The sequence below is a fragment of the Falco biarmicus genome, chromosome 8 (assembly GCF_023638135.1).
Source record: "Falco biarmicus isolate bFalBia1 chromosome 8, bFalBia1.pri, whole genome shotgun sequence".
NCBI classification, from domain to species: domain Eukaryota; kingdom Metazoa; phylum Chordata; class Aves; order Falconiformes; family Falconidae; genus Falco; species Falco biarmicus.
In genome coordinates this window covers 64,311,057-64,335,907 of record NC_079295.1, presented here as the reverse complement: position 1 = coordinate 64,335,907, position 24,851 = coordinate 64,311,057, and the positions used below count along the sequence as shown (strand labels likewise).

Genomic DNA, 24,851 nt, shown 5'->3' with positions numbered 1-24,851 from the left:
CTGAAAGTCGCACGGGATGTTGGGCTGGGGCAGGAGCGGAGCAGCAGCAGCATCTTCCAACACCTGGGATGTGCACACAGTTTCCACTCTTCACACCTCATCCCCGAGCCGGTATCGGTCCATGCAGCCAGGTGATGGTAAAGGTCCATGGGAGAAACCCACCGTGCTCAGGAATGCAGGTCTACCATGGGAAAACACAAAAAGGAGCGGTCCCTCCTGTGCAGCATTTTCTCCCAAAACAGACATATTGAAGTTATTGCTGGAATGAGTCTGTCCCCTAACAAGGAAGCGCCATGAAAGGGCTCCCAAAAATGAGAGTGCTGGCAGAGGAAAAATAGCAGGTGCAAAAGTTTTCATTTTGCCTCCAAAGAGGAAAAAACCCCAACCCAAACAATACCTGGCTTTCTTCAGCAGAAAACTGAAAAACTTTGTCTGAAAAGGCTAGAAAAAGCTGTTTGGATCAGAAAAGGGCGGAAGCAGCATAGAAAGAAGAGGAGCAAAGCAGTTTTCCAACAAATCACAAAAAAATAGACAATTCCTGTGGAAAGCAGATAATTTATACAAATATTTTTGTTTGCCTTCAACCCCCTCTGCTTCTATTTTTAAATCAAGTGTAAAATGAAAAACTTCACAGGAAGTTTTCTCTGCTCAAAAACCCCTCTAAAACACAATCTAATAATTTTTGCTTTGTTAATGAAGAAGGTTATGAAGTACACTGCATAGAAAGATGAACTTTGGAAATATTATAGTTTCCCCTTGGAAAGGGAATTATTAACTCCTCCATCAGGGCCAGCAGGACAGACAGCACAGCAACCAAATCCATTGTCAGTTCTGGAAAGTCCCACATCACACACACTGTATTAGATTAGAAAAACAAAGATTGATTACCCAAGAATGAACTTTAACTAAAATAAAAGTAGCAAGTTCTTCACTTCCTGGACCCAGTGCATTTAAAAGCTGGAGCATCTCATAATATTTTCTTACCCAAGGTGAGTGAAGTATTTTGGGTATCTATGTCTTGGATCTAAAAGCAAATTTCCCTTTATTTGCTTACAGGCTTGAAAAAAAAAAAAAAAAAAGAGATTTCAGTGTAGAAAGATTAGAAATGCTTCCCCACATGTCCTGGTCTGGGTCAGAATGAGGAATTAGAAACAATATCCTTTCACTCCTGATCTTCAGCCAAACCAAACAGTGCGCACCAGGAATCACAGCGAGAGGGGGAAGGGGATGGGACACAAGGTCCTTATGTGGGATTTTCTACATTTTTGTGCTTTTTGACACTCCAGTTCAAAAGACTCAAGTATCTTTCAGCTAAGACAATAACAAAAAAGCCTCCAAGTTCTTCTTGGACATCTCAGTTCCAGTGGGTCCAAAGCAGAGGTGGCCGCAGGAGTCGGGCAGGGCTGGACACATCCCTGCAAGGAGACACCTCCTGTAGGAATCTGATATCCTCTGACTCAGAGGACACAAAGCCTTGTGCCATGTAAGATGCCCCAGCTGTGCTTTGTCTGTCTTCCTCGTTGCCACGATGAAGGCTTTGCTCAGCAGCTGTAAAGACTGGAGAAGCCCCTGGTGAAGCAGCACACCCGCCGGGGTGTCTCCAGCCACCCGGGGTACCACGCAATAGGCCATTTCAGACGCTTTGGGATATCCATCATCTCAGACAATTACAGAATACCATCTTAGTGGTTTTGCCCCCCCAGTGACATTTCTCCAGGGGCTCCAAATGCCGTACTGCCCAGTTTGCAAAGGATGTGGCTGAGGTCTCTCCCACTTCGCCCCCCTCGCTGCAGAGCTGCGCTCCCTTCCTGCAGGCAGGACAAGATGGATGTGTCTTATGGACTCTCACTCAAGCTAACAGTGGACTCCAGGATCCATGTTATCCAGTGAAATGAGCCAGCAGCACTCGTGCAGGAAGGGAAGACCTGATTCCTTGATGGTTTTGGATCTACCACTGGCATTGTCCAAGCTCAGGACCAAATCTGAACTTTCTCTTTTGAGCTCTTGGAGCGTGCAACATCTCCAGGTGGGCAGGCAGGTAAGGCTGGAGCTGTGTCTAGGTGGGAAGCAGAACTAGAGAAGAGCCCGACATTTCATGGCAGAAGGTACCATCGCCTGCACAGCATCGGCAGAGAGAGGTCTTGGCCACAAAACAACCCCTTCTAGTACAATCATCAAAACAGCTCTTGCCACATCAGGTGGACTAATCTTCATGACCACAAGATGAGATTAATCCAATTTATCACACTCTTGCAAAAGAAGATAAACTGTATTATTCTGAGACTCCTTGCTGACTGAATAATCCATTCTATCATTCTGGATAAAAATGCAATGGGCCTAACACTGTCCTATTTTTTTCTCATGTGAGAATTAACTTAAGCAGTGTAATTAAGATTACATCAGTGCTAAGTGAGTAAAAAATAACATCAGCTTCCAAAAGCCCGTCCTTATTTCATAACAAATACTACAGCAATGGCTGGCTACTTGATAATACCCCTTATTTGTAATAACTTTCTAAATTCTCTTGTATGGAACCATGATGTTCAGCACTAGCATGATGGAAAACTCACTTTGAAGAACAGCTGTATGAGGGAGAGGGAACATGTCATTGAGGTACAAATATAAAACTGTATAAATAAATCAATAGGCTTAAAATAAAAATTACATATTACAGCCGTAACTCACCCCAAGTCTTTACATCCTCTTATCTTGCACATTAAAAAAACAAATACAATTTTTTTCTTGCTCAGCCATGCCTGCTGACACGTGACTTTGGAGGAGCAGACTGGAAACAGTCCAGCAGCCAGTATATCTGTAGCGTTTATGTGGGGACCCAATCCAAAGTGTGAAAAGACAGAACAGGGGTAACTATACAGATTTCCCACCACCTCAAAGACAGCTTAATGTTAGTGTCTGAGCATGTACACTGTTCATCTCCCATAATGATTTTTTTTTAATTTTTTTTTTTTTAGCAGATGAACAGAACTTGATTGAATGTGTTTTATCTGATGGGAGAACAGTCTAGTTTTGTACCTGCATCCTCTGCAGCACATGGGACCGTTCACACGACGGGGCAGACAGAGCAGCTCTTTACTGACAGACGGACACTATTCGAGATGGTCCACACGGTCGCCCTCACAGCTCCATTGATCGGAGTCTGATGTCTTGAACCAAAGTCCTGGTGAGGGCCAGACCATCGGTGCTTTGAGAAGTGGTTCCAGCTTTGGCCACTCCCTGCGATACCAGCCCCTTCCCCGGGCAGATTTCTACTAATTTGAAATTCACTCTGTAAACCACTGGAAATTCTGCAGAGTAGCTCCTCTCTTTTGTTTCCGGTATTTTCACTCTCTGGAAAAGGGAATGTAAATAACAGGTATAAGTCAGATTGTTCTGGTCCCCCAAAACCTTTGCATTTGGTGTGTATTTTGGATTATTTTCTCTAATACACATGAAGGCACTGCTTAGCACTATCCTGTCAGCAGTCAGCTGGGTGCTCCCCCTCTAACACAAAACACCATTTGAATGATGCAAAATTTCTTGAACAATATCAAGCAACAACCATCTGACTGGAAAAATAAAAGAACAAACCCTTGCAAAGCCTTGATGTCGGGATAATGACTTTGATGAGCAGCATAAAAAGGCAACCTCTTCTCTGAGGTCTCTTTTCCTAACAGGATTTCCCATGCAGGTCACACACCGCCTGTTTAAACAAGGTCTCTAAATCCAAAGCGATGGCACCATTTTCAGGATGCTTTGATATGTATCGTCCATGCATGAACACTGAGGTCCCTACAGCACACACATGTTCCTTGGTTTCCTCAGCCCAGCTCCTCTGCTGGTTGCCCTCTACATCCAAATTACCCATATTCCTAATTCCATCGGTCATTTACCTACACAAAACGTTTAGAGATGAAAGCCAATACATCTGCCACTTAAAAGCCAGCCTTCAAGGCTTTGTGCTGTGTTACCTGTAAAGACAGCTCACAGCAGCAGATGGACTTTCCTTGGTGACAAGGAAAACAAAAGTATATGTATACATACGTATTTTAATCCTTTTTTAAAAATACATTTATTTTACCATTTTTAATTATTTTTTGCTAGTTGGAGCAGTTACTCTGCCAGCAACTAGATGCACAGTCACTAAAAAGAAGGTTGGGAATAGCTGATCTAAACCCCTGGACAAGCCCTTGCAGAAGCTCAATTACTTCTCAGCCACCTACATCCAGCTGGGACTGACTCATGCATCCCCCTGGGAAGCAGCTGGGTTTGTGTCCTGTATCTACAGCCCTTCAGGCCGTGCTGAGGCTGGATGTCCCTGGACAGCAGGGGTGGCTGGTGGCAGTCCTGCTTGGTTATGTAGCCAGTGGAAACCGGCATCGGTCTCACGGCATCGGTTACTGCACCTTGTACCCCGCCAGCACCCGCTGCTGGTAAGGAAAAGCACATGAGCAAATGGGGGTCACTCAACTAAATCATGAAAGAAGATGAAATCACATACTTGAATGTGCAGAGCATCGCTGGTCTCAAATAACTAAAACAAATGTTGAAATCTGAGTTGCTTGGAACTTTCTCATCACAGTGCTTTTGTCTCAGAAAACATGGTTTAGATCAAAAGGGAATTTCCCACAAGAACATCTGAATTTTGCTGAAATCACCCCATATAAATATAAGATCAAAACAAAATGTTTTGGTTGTGCTTATTAAAAAACCCAAACAATCTCACAAGAAGCACAGCTGCCTTGCTGAAATGAGCTGAAATAATTTTTGCTCAGCCTTCTACTTCTACTTCAGCTACTTCTGACCTGTGATCACCTGTCCATCAAGTCATGAAGTTTTTAAGTAATTTTTGCACTTCCTGACCCCACTTCTGTGGGCAGAGCCCTTAGCCAGACTACATCGCTCATAACACAATCTATTTAACCTTTAATTAAACCTTGGTGCTACCCCATGGACATTCAGGATGACTAAGGAGCCTGTTCCCAGGGGCTGGGCCGGTGCTTCCTGGCGCACCCTGCTCTGTTTTGGGAGCACCTCGGTGGGTGACTGCCCCGGAGCGGGGCTCAGTGCCGGACCTTCTTGTGCTGCATTTGGAAAGGGTGACTGAAAAACCTGAAAATTTCAATTTTCAGCTTCATACCTGAAAAATTCTTTTATCTCCCTATGTGCCCAGTAGCACACCCACAACACAAGAATAAAGTCTTGAGACCCACAGTTACATAATACCACTAATATTAACGAGTTGAGTCACCTTAATGACGCCAAAATTTCCTGTGGAGATTGCGTTCCGTTTGCTTATGTGGCTTTTTCTTCTTTCAAATTTCAAGCAAATACCTTTCAAGCCCACCTAAAACCAAGCCAATAAATGCAAGTTGACTTTCAAACATGTGAGATGCTAAAAACAGGTGAATTACTCAAGACAGAGCAAAACCTCACCACGAGATGTGGCATCATATTCTTCCTGCCACCCTCCTGCTCCTCACGCTTCAGCAGAAGTCACAGCTCTCTGAAGCTTTGCTCATCACCATGCAGCCCAGTTTTGGCAGCTATTTTCAGCACCGCCGCTGTACAGCGGCCAAGTTCTCAGATGTATTTGTATGTTTTTTCATAACTTCCTCCAAGTAGGTCTGTTTTTTTTCCATACTAAGCTCAACATTTTTACTCTTCCTAGGTCAACCAAAAGCCATCTCCTCTTGGCATCGCGCCTATCTGTCCAGCTCAGTCGCAGCGTTTCTTATGACCGGTGCCAGCTCCCAGGGCGGGTGGAGAAGGCTGGGAGCCAGGACCCAACTTATTTACTAAGAGCCCATCACAAGCTATTTCTGTAGAGCAGACTTGGCCCTTTCAGAGCTAAAAGGGCAAAGATTCGGCTGCTTCCCCATAGGAAGGCAGTTCCCAGGCAGCTTCCTGCTGGGTACACGCTTTGCAGACCAGGGGCAATGCTACTTTCCTTCCATTTTTATGCCCATTGCTGAGCCTGCATTGGGTTCCTCATCCTGCTGAGGGCTTCACCTCATACGTGCCGAGGCCCTGAGTTATTGTTCTGCTTGAAGGCGGAGGGGACGGTGAAGGAAGCGACACTGGCCGGGTGTTACACAGAGCCCCAGGAGCAGACACACATTCCAGCCACGTGCCAACACCTCCCTGCCCAGCGCAGAAAGCTCCATTTGCCGACAGCCCTGCAGGTCTCCAACGCAAAGCCCATCGAAAGCAAGGTACCGCAAGAGTCTTGGATGCACATCAAGCGAGCGCAGGTATTCTGCTTACGTGTGCTGGGTTACAGCAGCAGAGGATCCACCTCTTCAGTCCTCTGCTCCTGTACATTAACGAAGCACAAAGCGTGGGGCCGGGGCAGGTCAGAGGGGCCCGGTGCTGCTGGGGGCATTGCCTCAGGCTCTGAAACCAGCTCCAGGTCCCAATGGCTGCGAGTGAGGAGCCGCCCCTGGGGCTTTTCCTAGTGTTAATTCACCCTGTGGGGTCCAGGGCTGCCCATGCTCCAGCCAGGACTGCAGCTCCCGGCCCTGGAGAGCTCACCGTGTAGTTCAAGTTCAGTGGTTATTAATAAAACATGCAAGGGGAGGGTGAGCGTACTCAGAGGATGGAAGCGACCAGGCTGAAATGCTCAGAGCATCAAACACAAGCGAACATTTGATGTACTCAAGTGTTTTTCTTCCCTTTTTCAATTGCTGCTTTGATTCTTTGAGTTCTTTTTTTTATACCATGCAAATGTTACTTCAAGCTCTTCCTGTTCTCACATCAGGTGTATGCAGTCAGCTTTCTCGCAGCAAGATTGCCCAAAAGCTTTAAAACCTAAAAGACGGGGAGTTGCCGAGAAGTGACTTCATGTGCACCCTTGTCTGACACCCCCGGCTGTGAACAAGCGCCCTGCAGGCTCCTGAGCCAGCCTGGCCAGCCTCCAGCACAGCCAGCAGCCCCTTTCCAGAGATGCGGATGAGGTGTTTGCTCTTGAGGATAGACCACGAGAGCCCAGTTCTCAGTTGATCCCCCAACACTCGCTTCCTCATCCATGTTAACCAGTTTGCCAACTGCAAAAAAATAAATCTGCTCTTCTTGTACTTACACCAAGCCACAAGAACCAGAGCTTTCCAGTTCAATGACACTGAAACCAGTGAGTAACCCTGGTCTCAACCCCAGCTCCTCTGGACTGCTGTGACCCCACATACACACACGTGTGCAATCCCACCCGCACATCCTTCCCACACAAACAAAACAGCCACAAATTTATACGGCTATGAACACTACCGTTAGAAATTCATTGTGATGCTATTGGAAACGCAGTGTGGTTACCCCGCTACAAAAAATAAATAACAAAAATATTGAAGTGCTGCTATCGGTGCCAAGGCTCGTGTAGTCCACTGTGCTCGGGGTAGCTGGTAGATGGATCAAAAAGCTTGAGAATCACCAGCTTGGTGACAGCCCCGCAGACCTGGGGTACCCATGCTTTATGTCCAGTCTCCCAAGAGATGCACTGGGCAATGCTTTGGCAGTCCCTGATGATGCCCTTTCAGCTCTACACCTCAATGTTCGGTTAGATTATTGAATTTTGGCCCCTCAAGCTCCGACGCAGGCTCAGCCCCAGGCGAATTCCCTCTGTCCCTGGGCAGCACCCATCAGCAAGTGCAAAAGGCAGGGCAGGGCTGCCAGAGGGATGGGCACTGCCAGCAGCTGTCACAGCCCTCAGAAACAGCAGAGTCACCCCTACACGTGATAAACCATTGCTTCATATTCTCAGTTTCTTACTTTAATCAAAATGCATCTGTTGCAGATTCATGCAATGACTTGTTCTCCCATGAACCACCTGGTCCAAGTGGATTCACATTATTTGGAGTAAACCCCACCCCCCTCCCTTATTACCTGATTACCTTAAAACATTCATTGCAGTGTTTCTCAATAGCAAATGCCATTCCTAAGGTCACGTTTTCTAAAGGAGCCCAGATACCTGGTGAGGATGCAGGTGTTGATGAGGATGAGCTAACGCCACTGCTCGCAGCTCCAGCAGCTCCAGCACCCGGCAAGCAGGGAGCCCTCAGCCCTGCGGTTCCCAAGGCGCAGAAGAAAGCGAAAGGCAATTACATGAGAACAATTAATCAGAAATGGGAAACAACACCTCGAGGGAGTTAACCACAGGAACATGCCTTTGGTGCTACCTGCCAGGATTACAGACACCAGCAGGTGAGTTGGAAAATTGGTGCATTGCTGGAAGCCTCCACCAGCCTCATGGCATTTGCTCTTTTATTTGCAGTACTTCGCCATATGGGCCCGATCCAACAGACATACATGTTCTCCTGCTTCCTGAGCAGGTTTGGTTCTAGTTTTTGAGGATGTGAAAGGCTTACAATTCCTTTGCCTGCCAGGGTGGCCAAAAACCCTGACTCCAAAGAAACCCTACCCAGGCATTTCCCCCACTGCCTCCGACATGCCCAGCATCAGCTCCTGCTAGAAATTTTCAACAGCTCCCAGAAGTTGCCCAAGTAGTTGCCACTTCTGCCAGCTACGGGAGATGATGGGCAGCAGCTCGTTCTGTGAGGCTGCGTGGCAAGCTGCCCGCGGTGCCTGTTTGCAGGTGCGTGTGTACGCCTGTGTGCCCCAAAGCTTCCAGCTCCCGTTTTTCCTATGTGATGTACCATTTATTTTCAGGTATCTGAGAATTTCTGTAGGAATAATGCTTCATCTTGGGAACACTTGAATATCTAATTATCACTTTAACCAAGCCTTGATTCATTCTAGCAAATAAATTAAAACAACAAAGCAAAACCAAAGATATGGAAAAACCCAGGCTGCCTAAATATCTAGCTAAGGAACTCCAATAATTTCACTCTCCTTAATGATGCGAATCAACACTATAATGAAGGTCATCAGGGGAACTGCTCTGCATCAACAGGAAGCACAATGCAATGCTTAAAGCAGCAGATAAGGATCAGGAAACCTGCCACTATTTGCCTTTCCTCTCTAGTCTGCAGTTTCATCATCTATAAAATAGGAATCCTGACATTTTTCCTAGCCTACAGATATGCGTACTAAACCACTTCATTAATGTTTATGGGGCAGCTGGAGAGGTTCAGATGAAAAGGGCTGAATATATGAAACCACAACAGGCTGTGAGTGATTCAGAAGAGCTGGTGCCCTGGGAAGCGCTGAGGCGCAGACAGAGCGTAGGCTGCAGGGTTCCTCTGCAGGCAATGCCAGGGCCATGGTGGGTGCAAAATGAGCACCAAACCAGGGGAAAAAAGTGCTCCAGAAACAAACAAGACAAGGCAAAAAGCTATGGCAAAGTACCTTGGAAGGTGTCCCAACCAAATATTCCTTTTCAAATTTATCATGTGGCAGCGCCGTTAGAGATCTGTAATGGGAAGGCTTTGTTTCCCCCCCACTGCCTAGAAGTCAGACTTACTTGGGCCATTGCTTCCTATCACTGGAGTCTGGGATGGGAAAAGATGCTCCACATGGCAGCTGGAAGGGTTATTACAGGGTTAAAATAGCAGGACTAAAATAAAAGTAGATTATATAAATAAGTCTAGGAAACATTGGCTGTAACACAACTCCAAAACCAAGGTGCTAGCTGGATTTGTTAAACAGTTATAATTAAATGAAATATATCTCCCTTAGCAACTTATTAAGCTGTAGGGAAAGATTAATTTAGTAAGATGTTTCAAATTTTTATAGTGCATTTTATAATACCTGGACATCAGGGCAGTTTTCCATGTATGCAGCCCAGCAGCCAAAATTACAGTTGCTATTAGACTGCAGTTAATTAGGTACAAAGCACTCTGCCCACTTCATCATGTAAGCACAAGGATGAGCCAAAATTTTTCTGTCAGTCTGCTTTTTCTTTTAGCAGAAAACTGAGTTTTTGAGAAAATGGTTTGTTCACAACCATTATTTGCTTTCAAAGGAAGTTTCCTCAGCAATGGTTTTTTATTTTCAGTGGGTTAAATGCTGTCAGAGTTTTCCATAAGAGAACTAAAATAGTTTTGTGGCAAATGGGTATGCACTAGTACCCCACTTTGGGCTTAATTGCTTTCCTTATCCAGATCAGCCTGAAACAGGCTCCATCAGCCCGTTCACCTTGGTTCTGCAGCCTCTGCTGCTTCCGCCTGATTTACGGGAAGCTGTATTTTACCTTCTGATGACTCAAGGTTCATGCACCACATCATAACTTTTTTTTTTATGGCACAGTGACCCTTTATCTGGCTCCAGTAACACGCAGCACTGCCTGCCCTGGCAGGTTTAGGCGATGGTGAACATGTGTGGTGGTGCATCTCGTCCCCTCTCTGGGCTGCTCTGCTGCCTGGGGGTCCCTGGTAGCCCCGGTGTCTGCGGAGCGAGCTGGCACCCTTGGCTGCACCAACAGCTCCTGCTTGGCTGAGGTGGGAACGGTGCTGCCCGTACCAGGAACTCCTGTTGTCTGGCAAAGGTGGAAACAAACCCAGCCATCGGTCATCCCCTGACAGCCCTGGGACATTCCTGACCCGACCCGCAGCCGGGTGGAACGGTACCATTGTCAGTGAAAAATGACCGGCTCAGGTTACGGCCGGGATGGAATTTTATGGATGACTAAAGCCAGTCACCTCTGCCCCATAAACAGCGGTCCATGCAAGACCCTCTGAGCCGTCCTGGAGCACCGCGGGCTGCGACAGCATCTCCCTCTGCGTGGGATGTCACATGCCAACTCCCAGGTCTGCAGTGTCGGAGGGACCGTCGCTGAGAGCTGACGATGGAGCCTGGACTGATACCCCCGCTCCTCCAGGCTCACCCTGAGTATTGCACTGAACTCAGGGGGAAATTTTAATATATATATATACCTTTATACATTTGTATATCTATCTCTGTACACCTATCCCCTTGTGTTTGTGTGTGCATGTGAATAGATTTAGATACTTCATAACCAATACAAGTGTTACCATTTGGGGTCTGTAATTAAATCACTGTTATAACTGAAGTAAATCCTACTGAATCACTCTGTAAATGTTAAATTGATGATTAAGTGCTGCTAAAATTTTGTGATGAACCTTAAGCTGTGAATAAACTCTCACTCTCTACATACCCTTAGAATAATCTGTCGACCAAATCTGAAACTAAGATTGGATCTAGCTGCAGCTAAACTCGACCAAATCAGTAAGAAAGCCAGGGGGTCCACTCTGAACCTCATGACTCAACAGTAGGTTCTCCCTTACCCGTGACATCTTTGATCCCTGTGTAAAACATTCTAGTTTAATTCTAACTTGATTTTTAATTTGATTTTTTTCTTTGTGTTCTATCCATATAATAAGTAATGAATGAACCTTGCCATCACACTTTGTGAAGTCGCACCCCCACAAACTCTTACTAAAACTACTTCGCTCATACCTTTGACAGTGCTTCTTTAAGTGACTTAACCTAAACAACTCATTGGCGACACCGCTCCTTGCCACAGTGACCTTGCTTTTTCTTTGTGACCTTGGTCACCATGGTTGGGTTTGCTCCTTCAAACCACAGGACTGACTCCCATACTGGCCTCATTCAGCCTCCCCCCTCCCCCCATGGCGGGGCTGAGCGGGTGTGACCACGAAGTGTAGGGTTCTGCCAACCCACCACAGAACAGGCACGCATGAGCATCCCCCTGCCCCTGCACAGCCCAAGTTATTTCTCATTCACTTATTACCATGTTTCTGTGCTCTCCGAGTCACACTGAAGCTATACGGGATTTGATAACGTATGTCAAGATACAACAGCCATAATGCCGGGACCATGGGAGCAGGAATCAATGACCCAGCGGCGGTAACCCCACGTCCATCACCTCATCCACCTCTTGCCAGCCCCGTGCTTTTATCTTAGGTTTGACAATCAGCTTCAAACTAACATTAAAGCCAACATAGAACTCTGCTTCATCCCCTTCTTCACCTTTTTTTCCTTTTTTTCTCCCCCTCCACCACTTTTTTTTCCCTTTTTTTCCCCTTTTCTTAGCAGGGTGTTTTTCCAAGATCATAACAAGCAACAAAGGAAAGCTTTGCAAACAGGGGCTCAGTCATCAGGCTGCCTCGGCACTGCACTGCACTCTGTTCTCAGGAGTGGCTGTGCAGAGGTAACCTGACACGTTCACAAGTACACGTCCAAATCAAACATGTCAACATCGCAATCCCCAATAAACAAAATAACTCACCTGGAAGCTACAGCCTTTCCTGCCCAAGGCCGTGACACGGCCGTGCTCCTGGGCTCCCCTCCGTCAGGCTCAGAACAGCCCCAGAGTCCCCCGCTCTCCGCAGCCCAGGCCAGCGCCCAGCCCACACCAGTGCAGCCGCATGGCACACTGGGACAGCAACGCTCATCCCGGGGCATGCACAGGGCCAATGGATGACTGCAGGGTCTACAGAATCAGCCAGCCTTTAAGCTGAGTGTTATTTATGAGGCGGTCTGGCAAGCCTGACTCTGATTCTCCAGCTATCTCCATTTGGACAGAGACCTGGATGCTCCAGTGCAGCCCAGATGCCCTCTGACGGGCGGCAGGGAACGGGGAGCAGGGGCCGGGGCAATGGTGCACACCTCTGCCTTGGCATGAAGGAGACCCAAGTCCGGAGCGTACACTACCGACACCATTCCCAATCCAAAAGCTTATCCACACTCCAGCTGTATTACTTAAATTAAAAACAAAAAGCGTTAGCCACCAGGGATTTCCGTTGTTATTTTCCCCATCATGTTTCCAAGGCAAAAGAACAGACATCATCAAGCAGTTTTGCTGACTGTAATAGAGAAAAATCACATCGTTGGACACTCACACAGGCTTTTTCATCCCTTTCTCTGTGTATGCTCTTGGTTCTAAACAAAGGAGAACAGACAAGATAAATTAGAGGGGAAGATGTACTTCAAGAGATTATATTTTTTTTTTCCTAAAACCGTCTTGATTCTGTTTATACTGGCTAGGAGACAGCATATTCCATTCTTCTCAAACATACCAAACAAAACGCAAGCTAATGACGTGATTCCCCTAATCAAGGTCACAAGTCTGGTTTTGCTGCAGCGTGCAGCTGAATGTTATACCCAGGGCGGAGCTCAAAACCCAGTTTAAAATGGGCTAAGTATCAAAAACATAAATAATTTGCTTAATAGGAGGAAAAGCACTTAGGGAATGCTTTTCTGTCAAAAGAAAAGAGAAAATTTAGAAAGCCTGTGGGTCCCCTCGAGTTCTTCATCTAGAGGAAGGTTCAGGGTAAGCTGTTACGATGCTAAAGTCAAGGGCAAAGCTCTTCTCCATTTGGGTGAAACTGGGATTGTGCTCCATCTCCTTCCACGAGGGAAGAACTAGGAAGGAGGGTAGTTCAAAGAAAGAAAGGATGGCTCACTGCTCAACCCCATCTGCAAAAACCAAAGTCATTTCCCAGCTGAGAAACTCAGCTATCAGTGCTTTAAAATAGCAGCTGTGACTCTGCCATCGCCAACAGTGGCCGCTCCCCACACGCGCTGCATGCAAGGGATACGTGCCACGGCGTACAGGTAATTTCTCTCTAAACAAGGAAATCAACATAAATCAACATAACTTGCAGATTGGGTTGTTGACACAAGAAATCCTGCTTTAGCTCATAAGTCTATAGTTTTCTTGACACACAAGAAAACAAATGTAACTGAGCAATCCTGGTGGTAAGGCTCAACGGCTCAGCTGGGACAGCTCTGGGCATGGCTGGAGGGGGGTGCAGGGCTGGGGGGTTGCTCAGGAAACATGCCAGCACCAGTGCTGCCCACCCCTCCTGCCAGTCCGACTCCACTGCACCATCACACGTCCCAGGCGGAGAGGGATGCCTGGGGCTGGCAGGAGCTCTCGGGGAGGAGAGCGGGGAATGGCTTTTCTGCAGGTGATTCCAGCTCAAGCATTTGTGAAGCACCATGTCTTGGCACCAGGCAGAGGTGGCTGGTTTTCCTCGAGGTGAGCAGGAGAGCTCCTGCCTCCAACAAGCGAGGCTGCGCTCATTGAGATGGTGACTACGCTGCTGCTGACTCACCTCTCGAAGGCAGGAGGCAAAGAGTGCTTGCTCTGCTCTCCCCAGCAGACTTTGGTCATGAGGAATAACAATAAGGGAACACAGATGATTTGAGTCATCTCCACTGATCCATCATTCAGGGAAAAAACTGCTTTCTGTTCATTGCAGCAGAAAAGATCAGCAGACTTTTTAAAAAAAGCTACAGGGAATCCCACAAAGCTTCTTACAGTGCCCTGTGCTTCGTCTGTTGGAACTAATAAAAAAAGTTACAGCTGCATGTTATATAGTCACACAGCTGGATGTAAAGCAACACAGCACTACTAAAACAGGTTGCAATTTTCAGACCAGCTTCCAGCCCTCTGAATAATCCAGATGGATGTGCAGCAGCATTCCCTAAAGCAGCTCCTGTAGCCTGTTCAGCCCACACATGCCCACCTTGCCTGTCTGTGCCTGCAGCGCTTTCTGCACAGCACGAGCTAGTTTTATTTGCACTGCATATTTGATATAAGTTTAAGCTCTTTCAGAGACAGCTCTTCCAGAGCACCTTCATGTGCTGAGGGACCTCCCATATTTAAGCTTGTTATCACCGGGTTGTCACACACTCCACTTTTATTAACCACAATGCTGGTTCAGAGGAAGATGATGCAACGGCTGCATGGGAAATGTCAGCTATTTTGTACAACGCTGTTTATTGTTTCAGAAAAGAGACTTTCAAAATGGAACGGCTGCTGCCGTGCTTGCTGACCTCCTCAAGAAGGCTTTTGGCTGTGCCTTCTCTTTCCTGAAAGGGAAGCAAAAATATCAGGATGCAAAAATTAGTGTATGTTAGTGAAGCGGCAAAATCAAGCAGCGCTGTCCCTGACCCATGGTCGTCCTCCTCCTCTGGCCCTGCTCTGGCTTTTCCTGGGGGCTGAACTCCAAGGGTTGAGCGGATAAGACAATCCTTTTTCTCTATCTAATCTCTGCTGCGTTATCCCAGCACGAACACATGTTGGCTCCTCTGCTGCTCAGCTGAACTCAGTGGGAGCAGCAGCCACAGGGTGCAAACAGGTCTGGCGGAGCTGGTCCATCGTCTGTCGTGCGCTGCTGCCAGGGAGCAGAGGTGGCATGGCTCTCCCCAGGGAAGGATCCTGCAGGGGAACTTTGATCCATGTGCATAAGGCACGTGGAATTAAAACGTCTGCCTGTGCTCTTTCATGCAGCTTGCAGTTACCCTTCTCTCGTAAGGGGCATAAAACCAGCTCAGCTTCATCAACTCCAGCCATCTCCATCCCCACTGACCTCACAGGACCCTGACATGTTACACCACCTACCAGCAAAGAAAGCACATAAACCACAATGGATTGATCAAAACAGATACAGGTCATAAATCGTAACTTATGAATGTACATTAAAAGCAGGTGGGTGAGATAATAATGAATCACTACAGGCAAATTACTCTATCCGTCGACCTGCAGTGGGGCCACTCCACAAAGCCACATCCTTGCTGGCGGCAAGTGGCGTGTCGAGGCAAGCACGGAGCAAAGAGCAGCAGCTGCAGTGGCATGCCAGGCTGAGCACCGCTGTCTGAAGTAGCTGGCAGGCACACTGCCACTCGGGTGACACTAAATAATCAGTAACGTAACCTTTCCACCCTACAGCCTGTCCAGGAGTCATTATCTTTTATTACCCTCTGGAAATCATTAACTCTATACCCAAAAGTCTATGCAGACTGAAGCATGATAAATGGAGACTAATAAAACTCAATTTTCTCCAGGTTAAAACTAAATTCTGTTTTCAGCCTTCTAGCGTACTCTCACCCTCAAAAGTGAAAATGTGTGGCTGCCCTTCACCCAGCAGCTGCCTAATAACTCATACCCTATGCAGAAATCACAATTAGCATGAGCAGCCATGGGGACTGGGCTGCAGGTACACGTTGGTACTCAGGCAGGGTGAAACCCAGGACACTGTTTACTCCCAAGGCTCGCAGCCACGTTCCCTGGGAAGGGACGATGCCATTCTCTAAGCTCACAGAAACGCTGCGCACTGTGGGACGTGGAGGTTACGGCACAGCAGGATGGACGTGGAGGTTATGGCACCTCAGGAGCCCTGCAGGTGAGCGCGTCGGGCAGGCAGGGCACAGCTCATGCTTTTCAACAGGTGTTCCAGGAAACCCAGAGAAAAGAAAGCAGAGGTGCAAAGCTTGTCACCTCTAGATTCCCCCATTCTGCACCGTCCACCATCAGATGAGGCAAAGACAAAAGCTGTTTCATCTTAAAGCCAAGGCAAAGCTGCTGAGCCGCCCCAGGTGACACGGGCACCCCTGATTCACACCACCTGCGCTATGACTATCTTGTATATAAGACAATCCCTTTCCCATAAAAGAGTGGCAGAACTGGTTTTGCAGCCCTTCCACCATGCTAATTTGCTGATGGAGAACAAGGTGCTTGTAAGGGAGAACAAGCAAGCAAGTGAGCTTTATTCAGCTTAATCACTGGGTTAATTAATGGTGTACCAGATGAACACCATTTACATTGTATAACTACCATAAAACCTTAGGTAGGGTTCACTCAAAACAAGAGCATCTCACCCATGAAAGCACAACCTTCGCTCCAACAGCAGGTGACCATCACTCCCAGCAGCTGGTAGAGGTAAGGAAGAGCAGAGAAGCTGCCCCAAGGCTTTTTGCCAGGACCACTAAGGTCAATAAAGTCACCCAAGGTCTTCCACCAGGGACACAGCCTCAGAGACACTTATTTGGGCTCTTACACTTAGCAGCATAAGGATAAGTTATAGATGTATTTTGCTAAAATAAGGCAAAGGGGACTGACCCGAACACCTCTAAGTCACCAAGCACTTTTATCAGCAGCTGAATTGCCCCCTGGGTGAGGGGCCCCCTCCTCTCCCCACAGATTTGCCTTTTACAGCAGAGGAAACCACTACCAGCATTCTGGTGAACACACTTATGGGCTCCTGATCAGGGAAACCCAAAATGCAATGCATACCGGGGGCTTAACGGGGTGTTGCACGCCAAAAATGATCCTAAAGCAAGTCAGCACAGACTGTGCTATGCTGAAGATTTCCCAGTTCTTTTCCCGGCCATAGAATGCATACAGACTCCTCCATGGCTATGCAAGAATGGCTGTGCGGGGCGAGGAATAATCATATATTGATGAATTAGTGGGGATTAACAGGCTCATTAGCAGAGCATTTTGACATGCTCATGAATGCAACTTCTATGCTGCACAACAAGAACTCGGCAGCGAAACAGTGGTTGCAGGAGCTGTGTATCATGATGAATTATCTCAAAGTGGTGGCTGGATCCTGTCCATGTAAACGGAGCTTCCTCTGTGCGTGGCCCCAGGCACTACCCCGCGGGCAGGCAGGGCAGGAGGCGGTGACCCTACAAAGGCAGGTGACAGCTCTGCGCCCCCGGGACCCCTGCAAGCCACAGCCTTGGCAGCGGGGCCTGGCAGCGAGGGCCTGCACGGTAACAAACCGGGGTGGTTTGTTAACCCGCTGTGCCGGCACAGCGAGCACATCCGAGCCACAAGGGAAGAACCTGCTCTTCCCTTCCTGGGCCGCAGTGGTCTGGCAAGGACATAGAGCGCCCGACATCTCCCGTCTTTGTCTTCTTGACAGCTCCTGTTGCTTCAACCAACTCTGTTTGTATTTTCTCCACCAGACCTGGCCCACTTCTGTGACCCCTTTTTCTGCAAACCCTTCTGCGTCTCTCCTCTACTAACGCTCACCCTCCTGGGTCTCCTCCTGCCCCGCAGCTGGCAGAGCTTTGCTTGCATCTGGTATCCAGCCACTTCCCCACAACACTCCAGAGCACCTATATGGAAAATCCTGGAGCACTTACTTTTAAAAAGTGATGGTATTTATTTTTTTAGACTATCGTAGCCGAGTGGGCTGCAGGACGGGCTGTACGTGGCAGATGCCCGTGACTGCTGTGAAGCGGTACGTGTGGCTGCCCCAGCAGCTCACCTTCCCCTGCAGCAGCTCGAGAGGAGACAGGAAAGGGTGGGATGGGTGTCAGCTCGAGAACAAGCTGTGACAAACAGGGCAGGAGACTGTAACTCCAGGTGTACCAGAGATGCTGAAAAGGTGACCGCAGACCTCCTGAGCCACAAAGGAAAGCAAGCCCCACAGGGCTGCTTGGCATGTGTTATGGGTCCTGGAGTGCCACAGACCCAAAGCCAGTCGTGCTTTTCATGGTTTTAGAAGTCTTTCTCTCCAGCCATACTGCAGCCTACGTAAACTCTTGGCTGTCACACCAGAGACCTGAACTTGACCTCTAGCCCTGCGGATAAACTCAACATTGGCTGAAGCCAATGGATTCTGTGCAAAGGTCCCAGGACAACGAGGAGATGTGGCTCCCACCCCACAGCTCAGAGCCACTGCTGGAGGCTGACTTTGGCTTCCAGAGGGAAAATGCCATGCCCAGGCTTCGCTAACTGGGGGCTGGCAGTTGACGGTTTGGGTCCAAGGGTAAGAAAGTCACGATGGGCACAAGCTTGGCCAGGGCTCAGGGAGGAGGGCAGGCACTCCCTGTGCCTGTCAGACAGCACAGATACCGTGCACAGCACTTATGGGACTAATTAAGAACAGAAAAACAGTCTGCTGAGGAAGCACAACAACTGCAAGCTGCACTTCCAGCAGGCAGGGGAAAAGGAGATGAATAAAAGGAACTGCAGGCAAAGAGACTGGCAGAAAACCACAAGTTCTGGCAAGCGCTCAAGGCAAAGATTTTGATCACAGCCTGGTAAAGCTGAACTCAGTACATTCATTTCTTCCCAAGAGCTACACCTGACAGCTCCAATAAGACCAGCAGCTCTCTACCCTCAACCGAGAGATGCTCCTTCAAGATCTCTCGGAGCTGCTGCTCTTTTCCCAGGACTCCTCAGGATCTGGAAGCTCTTCAGAGTGACCAAGTCCCCCACAAGCAGAAAGTGCTGGGGTCTCCTAGCTGAGCCCCTCCTTCAAACCTCTCCTCCAGATGCAGCAGATGCGGAGGCTACCCTGAAAAGTGTCTGATGATGGTGGGTGCCTCCAAGGTCTGAGAACACATGGGCTGCATGACCACGGAGCCTCCCTTGTTACACTTTGAGCATCTTCCAGTCTCTCTGCCTCCGAACCTCACCCCAAAAATCTCCACAGGCTTGTGCTCCACATCCTCACCCTCACACCCTGGCCAAGCAGAAGGCAGCTGCTGTTCCCTTTTTTTACTTCTGCATGAACAGTTGGCACCTGCGAAGAGAGCCTGCCAGCCCCCTCATCTCTGGGGGGGGCGGCAGTGCTGGAGCAGGGCAAGACAGGCTCTGTGTGCGCTCTGCAGCCTGCACCTTGCTTCAGGCACTCAGAGACTCCTTCCCATCAGAACTGGCTCCAGTGATCACACTGGGGGACGGAATGAGGAGGCAGGAGGGAAGAGGGCACTGCACTGGGTTGACATCACCTTTTGTGTGACCCTGATCTTTACCACAGCTGTTGCTCACTGCTGTGAACAGCTGATGGTGTTCACCATCAGGGCAGCGTAAGGGAAGCATCACGGCGGTGGTCACTTGTCTTGAGCGGGTGTTCCCCACTGCCATGGCCAGGAGGGATGGCAGCACAGAGGCTGGGACACCAGGGTGGCCCCTGAAAGCCACCAGCGAACCACCAGCACATGCAATAACTTGCAGAGACCCACATTGCCACCCAGGACCAGCCCACGACTCCCACCCAGCCTGCCAGGAGCTGCTCCAGGGCAGCTCCTCCAGCCGGCACCCAGGGCCACCCGCGCTTCTCGTGGGTGCCACTGCCCTCTGCAGTCCCCAGAGGAACCTGCCACCATGCAGCCAGCACGTCCCTCGTCATCCTCTCCTTCCAGCCTCACCTCACACGGGCTCACCCTACAAAATCCCAGCCTAGAAGATAATTCATCCATAGAAACACGTCCACCCACAGTGGGAGCACTGGGAATGGCACTGGGGGGGAAGCACGGTCCCTGAGCCCTATCTCGTCCATTGCCCCAACTGGGAACTCCCCAGCCGAGCTGCGGTTCTCACAGAAGCCACTGAGGAACAGCCGAGAGCTGAGCCGGGATGGGTCATCCCACCCTAACGCCTCTGGCCGTGCCCTTTTGCAGCTTCCATCTGACAGCCGGTGCTGAGCGCGGCTGGATGGCCCCGCGCAGAGAGGAGCTGCGGCCACGCGCTGCCTCTGGTCACGGGCTGGGGACACGCCTGGCTCCGCACCGCGTCTCAGTCTAAACTGGCTACTGCAGGCTGGGTCTGGAGTCAGCAGAGACTCAGTCAGTGGGACGTAACACACCCTGCTTGACTGAAAGTGGAAGGCGAAGCAGCGGAGGTGAGGAGGGAGAGAGCAGCACCAGGACGGGACATGGCGCAGAGGACAACAGCTTTGGCAACCCCCGTAAAGGTCTTTGTTGAAGCTTCCCAGACTGCAGCGACCAGGCTGAGCCGGGATCAGGGCAGGACTGAGGGCAGTGACAGCTCGAAGGGAGCCAGCTCCTTCAGCCACCCGCGGAGATGCTGATCGTTGCTCTCTTCTCTCCAGAAGCAGAGAGTGGGTGAGCCGTCGGGACACCTCCAGACTCCCTGCTCTTCCCCATGCTGCTCAGAGGGTATTCCCCAGGGAATCTGCTGGCTGCAGGAAACTGGTTCTGGAGGTGTCGCAGGAAGCACTGTTGCTCCAGCCCTGCCCGACACACCTGCCCAGCTGCCCCACAGGCTGCCGGCTGGCACTGACCTTGGTCTGAGCACACTGGCCACACTGGTGTGCCAGCAGCTCTGGTTTCAAATACATGTTTCTGCTTTGAAGGCTTTCCTTGGTAAGCCAGCCAGATTGTTACATATAGATCCTACACCTTAATGCAAAAAGCGGAAATAGAGCTAGTTGTTTTATGTGTGTATTTGAACAGTATTTGCTTTGTAGCAGCAAGTTAATCATAAAAGCAGTCTGGTCTGCGGCTTGTTTGCAAAATGGAAAGCAGAAGATAAGAAAGGGCTTCTGTGCCAAGGGCTCTGGCACCTGGGTGCGTTCAACACAGCTCAAGCAGAGACTAACACCACCCACGGCTCCCACACGATGCCCCACCACCACCCCTACTTCCAGTGTCCCAAGTACAGTTTTAAAACTCCAGTAATTATTGCTGTTATAAACACAGTAAGGGTAAGAAAGACAGTGAGGTTGGGCTGATTCCTGGGGTAGAAGTGGAAGAAAAATGTTCCCCAGCAGAGCTGGAGCTGAAGACTCAGATATCCATCACTGTCCCCTGATCCCAGTGCAGCACAGAGCACCCAGCGCCCAGTACCATAAACCAGTGCCAATTTTCAAGACCTGATAAGAACCTGTGGGCCACATTCACCCAACACTCGGTTGGGACTGAGCTCATGCAGTTTGACTAGTGATTAATTTGTATCTTTAGGTACAGAATTGTAATGGGCTTGAGTGCTCCAGGAGCCACATTTTGATGGAGAAACAACAGGACCACGGTCACAAACTCAGACTCCAAACACTGAAATCCCCCGACTCGCATCATTGCAAGACACTCGAGCAACATGAACGTGTCCCCGCTGTCCCTCAGCTCCCTGCAGCAGATGAGCAGTGCTCACTCCCTGTATACTGTTTCTCCACATTGCTCAAGCCTGGCATTCTCTCCATGCTGGCTAAACCCTGCTCTGAGGACAAATTGCATCATCCCACCAGCTCTTCCGAGGCATGTGCTCCCAGAATATTTGTTGTGTGAGTCTGGTGCTTGGCCTTGCAGTCTCGTTTCTTGGGCCGTGGCAAGAGCTGTGACATTGCAATGTAACACTGCCATTCCAGCGACCGACCTACACCACCGCATTGTCAAATGACATCAACACAGCACTTCATGCATCTAAAGCTCAGTGTCCTTGGCTCTGTGGCTGCTCCAAGCAGTCAGCACTTCTGAAAGAGTATCTCCTTTGGCTGCTGCTCCTGCCTGCACCATACCACCAGCCACCCTGCGAGCAGGCTGGGCTCTGGAGACAGCCGCCTCCTCCAGCTGCCGCTCCCAGAGCTCCCTCCATCCCAGCTCCTGGCTGTAGCTCCATCCCTCCTGGCTCCTGGGCACAACACACCAGCCTGGGACAGGGATGTCAGAGCAACCTGCACTCAGCCACTGCCTGAGGCTGGCTCCAGCACTGCCAGTGCCTGCAGGGTACCTGGCACCAGTACGTATGCCCTGTTTAAAAATAAACGTGAACACACGAGCTGAGACAGCAGTGTGAGTATGGGCCAAACACAGACTGCCTTTCCAAAGGTGTAGTTGGCTGCATGGTGATGCAACACCCATTTTTGCTTGCTCCAACTGCCCTTTGCCAGGGAAGCAGAAGGGTGTTACTTGCTTTTCGTTAACCTACAGCTGGGCTGGGGGAAAGGCTGAGCACAGTCTGAGCTGTTTGACATATTGAGGGCTCTGTTCTCAAAGGGGCAGCAGGCAGAGATCACTGCTGTTGCTACAGGAACAAACTGAATTTCATCTGCCAAAGGCAAGGTGAAGCCTGGGGCACTCGGCTCTGGCAGCAGCTACCTGAGAGGGGACCCTGTCCCCACTGGTCTCCATCCTCAGCAGTTCCTAGTCCAGCCTCAGCCTTACCCCTTTGGCCCAGGCCCCAGCTCGCACAGCTCCGCTGGTCTCCTCTAAATCCACATTTATTTCTCACACTTTTCAGGTTCTTGACTTTGACCTGTTCTTCCTGCTGTGCCACCAGCAGCAGCATGTACCAGAGCTATAATTAATACTTGACCTGACGTAGAACTGAAGGAAACTAAGCTTATAGTTTATTATAGTTTGTGCAAATCAGCTTATATTTGGGCAACAGATCTTTACAAAAGCTGCTCTCCCTTCCCAAACGCAAATTCCTTGCTGGGAGCAGAGGGAGGCTGGGCAGGCAGTGCTGCTCCAAGGAAAGGTCACCAGAACTGCAGCCATCTGAGAAACAAGGGTCACTCCTTGCCTCCCTCTTGGCTGGAATAAAATAAAGAAACACAGCAACGAAAGCCCAGCCGAGGCAGACATCCAGGACGGAACATTTTCAGCTCAAACAATTGAAGCTGGCAGTTATAAGGAATTAAAAACTCAAACCCAGTAACTTGCTGTGGGATAAACTGAACAAGCGCTGGGCAGCAGTGCCCAGCTCAGCAACAGCCTATGGAACCTGTTACCTCTGGGAACACACGCACAAAGGAAAACTCCCCAAAAGTAATTCAAAGGCCAGACTTGCACAGGTGCCAGCTTCTCCGGGAGCTCCCAGAAGCCCAAAAATCCGGCCCTTGGGCACAGGGAGCTGGCCGGACCCCTAGCAGCAGCCGGACAGAGGCAGTGGCCAGCAGGGACGGAGGAGCCTTTATCCCCCTCGGGCAAGGGGGCAGTTATTCCACCCAGGCTCGTCCCTGCCCAGGGCGGAGGAGGAGAGCGCTGCGGGGCCAGGGAGAGAGCAGGGGGCAGCAGCTCCCCTCCATCCCCCGCAGCGGGCAGGTACCTATAGATGCATAGGCGTTGCCTCCCGCCGGGCTCAGGCCCGTTCTCCAGGCACAGGCAGCTCCTTCCCGTGGAATCCTGCCCCTCAGCCCCCCGCAGCACCGGCTGCCCCCGCTCCTGCCTTCCCCCGGGGAGGGGGCGATGCTCGGGGACCGGCGGAAGGCGACGCTTACCTTCCGCTGCGCCGGGGCCGGCGGGGACGCTCCGGGAGGATGCTCCGGGGGGCAACGCTCCGGGGGGCCGGTCCCGTGGCGGGGGACGGTGCGAGCTGCCTGCCGAGCACCCGCCGCCCCCGGCCCGCCGCGGCCCCGCTCCGCAACTCCACCGCGCTGCGCTTTCGCTTTCCCTTTCCCTCCGAAACAGAAGGGGCGGCCCCGGCCGCCGGCCGCCCTCCGGGGAAGGGGCTGGGGGAGCCCGGGGGACAAGCCGACCCGGAGCCCGGGCACCCAGGACCGGTGGCCAACGCGACTGCTCGCACCCATGTAACAAGATGAGTTTACTCCTTCCCCAGCTGCCTGCGCCGTGGTGTTTCCCGGGACTTGCAGCACAGCGGGCAAGGAGGTACCTGGGCTCTTCAGCAGAGACACCTGGATGCCCGCGGGTGGGCCACAGCCCCACTCCCCCCGGGTGATTTCCCACCTGGGACTTGAAGGAGAGGCGCCTGGGATGCAGGGAGGGAGTGCCCTCACGGAAAGCAGCGGTCCCCTAACAGAGGGGAGCTCCTCACCCACCCCCCTCTAACTGTAAGCAGGAGCTGTATGAACTCCTGGGGCAGAGGGGGGGAAGCTACCAGAGCCATGAGATTTCTGATGGCTAAGGACAATTAGTGAATAAATCAAAAGGAATTTAACTTGGTTCACCCCAGGGTCCAGATGGTCACAATTAAGCTGCTTCACGAAGCCTCGCATCCAGAGCCAACAGAGAAGGGGGGAGAGAAGGAGCTTCCCCCCACGGCCAAGGCCACCACGGAGAGCTGGGGCTCTCAACAGCAATTAGCAGGAGCGAAAAACCTCCTCCTCAGCTGTTCTGCTTTAGTCCTCCTGCACCTTCCAGGAGGCATACTGCTGCTCGGGGAACACTCACTTAATGACTGCATGCTTTAAAGCTATTTTCTTCAGGAATTTAATCCGCTACCTGGTATTCTTGGGCATTTCTTGCTTATCACTCTTCTTATTTGCCTTGCCTCAAAACAAAGCTAATACAGGAGCTAGCAGCAGGTATGCTTGCAGTTTTGCAGTAGGCAAAGAGGCAAGCGATGGGGATAGGATCTGCTAACACAGAAGGTCAAAGATATATGGTGCAAGTGAGGCAGAAAAGCCACCTCCCTACAGCTCTGGCTCTACATCCCCAGACTCTGCTGGCTCAGCATGGTGCAGTCTCTGGCTCCG

The 24,851-nt window shown here is 50.1% G+C and overlaps 3 long non-coding RNA genes across 4 annotated transcripts in view; 2 read left to right on the top strand and 1 right to left on the bottom strand.

The window, feature by feature from the left end:
• On the bottom strand, positions 1–23,777 carry LOC130153835 (uncharacterized). 2 transcript variants are annotated; one of them, XR_008823512.1, is made up of 3 exons: positions 23,637–23,777; positions 985–3,348; positions 1–181 (listed from the first exon to the last, which is right to left on the bottom strand). It is a non-coding gene; the product is annotated as an uncharacterized LOC130153835 (long non-coding RNA). The 2 variants fall into 2 exon arrangements; XR_008823511.1 differs by lacking the exon at positions 1–181 and having other exon boundaries at positions 672–3,348.
• Positions 1–24,851, top strand: part of LOC130153838 (uncharacterized) — a 28,506-nt gene that overhangs the window by 2,155 nt on the left and 1,500 nt on the right. The window contains exon 2 of the long non-coding RNA XR_008823515.1: positions 23,626–24,851. This is a non-coding gene — a long non-coding RNA (uncharacterized LOC130153838). The remainder of the gene's footprint in view (positions 1–23,625) is intronic.
• Positions 5,437–12,135, top strand: LOC130153836 (uncharacterized). The gene is made up of 3 exons (XR_008823513.1): positions 5,437–6,251; positions 6,758–8,190; positions 10,195–12,135. It is a non-coding gene; the product is annotated as an uncharacterized LOC130153836 (long non-coding RNA).